This window comes from Alosa alosa, chromosome 3 (assembly GCF_017589495.1).
Source record: "Alosa alosa isolate M-15738 ecotype Scorff River chromosome 3, AALO_Geno_1.1, whole genome shotgun sequence".
Classification (NCBI taxonomy): Eukaryota; Metazoa; Chordata; class Actinopteri; order Clupeiformes; family Clupeidae; genus Alosa; species Alosa alosa.
This window is the reverse complement of record NC_063191.1, coordinates 32,254,484-32,256,770: the sequence shown is the minus strand read 5'-3', so window position 1 is coordinate 32,256,770 and position 2,287 is coordinate 32,254,484. Positions and strand designations below refer to the sequence as shown.

The 2,287-nt window shown below is 40.0% G+C and overlaps 1 long non-coding RNA gene across 1 annotated transcript; it reads left to right on the top strand.

Moving 5' to 3' along the window:
• The first annotated feature begins 414 nt into the window (after positions 1–414).
• Positions 415–1,975, top strand: LOC125292593. Its single transcript, XR_007193231.1, has 3 exons — positions 415–499; positions 1,495–1,641; positions 1,877–1,975. It is a non-coding gene; the product is annotated as an uncharacterized LOC125292593 (long non-coding RNA).
• Positions 1,976–2,287: the final 312 nt, after the last annotated feature.

Below are 2,287 nucleotides of genomic sequence, written 5' to 3'. Positions count from 1 at the left end.
GGACGTTTTAAAGTTGGAGCAGTGTCTCTGTCTCAAAGGGGAAGAAGCTAGGGCTGACAAAAAATTAGGGAGGCGGAAAAATAATAATAATAAAACTTAAAGGGGTGATAGAATGATGATATAGGGTATTTTGTGCTGGTCCTTAAGGTCTCTGAATAGGGTGTGTAACATTGGTTGGGCTGAAAATGGCATATGTGCTGTTCTATGGCCCTAATGCAAAGCCTGGTTAAAAGCCCTAGAATGAAGCAGAGAGGTTTTCTTCCTTTTATGGTATGCTCATGAATATTTAGATGACCTGCGTGCTGATTGGTTGGTTTACAACGAAAGCTCTCTGGAGCAAAACGCATAAACATGGCGACAGCACTCACTGAAACAGCCAAGGTGGAAATACTATGGAGACATAGGTGCTGAACAGCATATTTGAGCCTGAATCAGAGGAAGAATCTGAAATAGAGGAGTAACCAGTCGCCCATAGATTGGAAATGACTACTTCAGAGTGGTAAGTTTTGTCATTTACTTGAGTTTCCCACCGTAGCCCAGTTAGCTAGCTGTAATACTCGCCGCGTTAGTGTCGTAGACTAAGCTAAACATTGTATTAGGTTCGTTTTTAGCATTGTAAGCAACAAGAAGTTATTAATTTGCACACAAAGAAATGTTTTACAACTTGTACCCCTTGTGCAATTTTTGTCAAGATGTCCAGTTAGAAGCTAGCTGAAAAGTTTGTAGCCCGTTGTGGGCAGTTCAGGCTATGCTGTAGTGAAAAGGTGCTGCTTGCAAGGAAAGTACTCGTTTTAGTCATATATATTCTCCTGGTGAATAGGTCATCTGATTAGGAGTTACATACATTATTGTAGTGGTAATATGCGATCTTACAACAGGACGTCCAGTTAGCTGGGCAGGAGCTCTGTGCAGTTAAGTAGGCTATAATGTTATGGCTGAAGTGAAACGAGTAGCCTACTGCTCGCCTTAATGAAAATATTACGTTTGTGTCAGTAGGTCTAATGTACTCGTGTAACTACTATCCTGCTGATTAAGTCATCTGATTATCGAGATTTTTACGTTCTTTCCATGTAGTAACGTATGATCTTACAACGGGACGTCCAGTTAGCTGGGCAAGAGCTCTGTGCAGTTTGTAGCCTATGGCTGAAGTGAAACGAGGTCAACGAAAATATTACTAGGCCAATTTGTGTCAATTCAAAAACACTTATTTATCCCCAAGGGGCAATTTACATAGTAGGCTACAATGGGTAGAGTACAATGATCAAAAATCCTATAAATATCACTGTTTAAAATACAGTAGGTACAGTCAGTGTAATGTAATCTTGTAACTATCCTGCTGACATCTGATTGAGATTATTACCTTCTTTCCATGTAGTAGCCTAATATGTTAGCTTACAACTCTGGTAACTAAAACTGGAGACATTTGCTACTTTGTACTACCTGCTCATTCAACATTACGAAATAACAGCAGGGAAATTATGTTTGTTTTTACAGGTTATTAAAAGAATGACCCAGGTTCCTGAGGAGCTGACCTGAATGACCGTCATGGCCTCAATCCGTTGTGCCTCTATATTCTTTGCAAAATGCAATGAATATTTACAGAGCTGACCATGGCCGTTTGAGAATCAGAGGAATGGAAAGGTGAGGACAATCTGATACAAGTGTTAGCAGTTACAATATACAGTATAAATAAAATATTTTTAACCAATACACATTCATTATTGGTTCAGCATATTGCAAAAAAACAGTTTGATCAACACCACAAAATGATAAACTTTTTTTTTTTTTTCAACAATCGTCCAGTGATACTCTGATGTAAAATAGAAAAAAATAAATAGAAATTTTTTTTTGCTTTTCCACCCTGTTCTCGTTGCAGGCAATGAAGTGACTTGGCCTACAGGTCTTTTGTGAGCAGGAGCTGGGGTTTCCTTAGAAGAAGCGTCCGTGTCATGATCCCCTTGTTTGTGGTGCTACGATATGGAGGGAGCTTCCGGATACTTCAGGGTAGTACGTTGGATTCAGACCTTTTCGACTGAACCGTGACACATGTTCAGCAACAGCATCCTCCATGGAAGGTCTGTCAAGCTGAGCACACAAGTCCTGGGGCACAGGAATCCTGGGCCGGCATCCCAATAAGGAAGAGGGTCTTTGATGATCTCGAGGACAAGAAAGAGGACTTATATTGGATACTGTAATACAGTGCATTGTAGGCTGTATACTGTACAATAAACAAATTGTATGGCCCTGAACATTGTGCTTTGTTTACAGTACTGATGATGATTTTTGA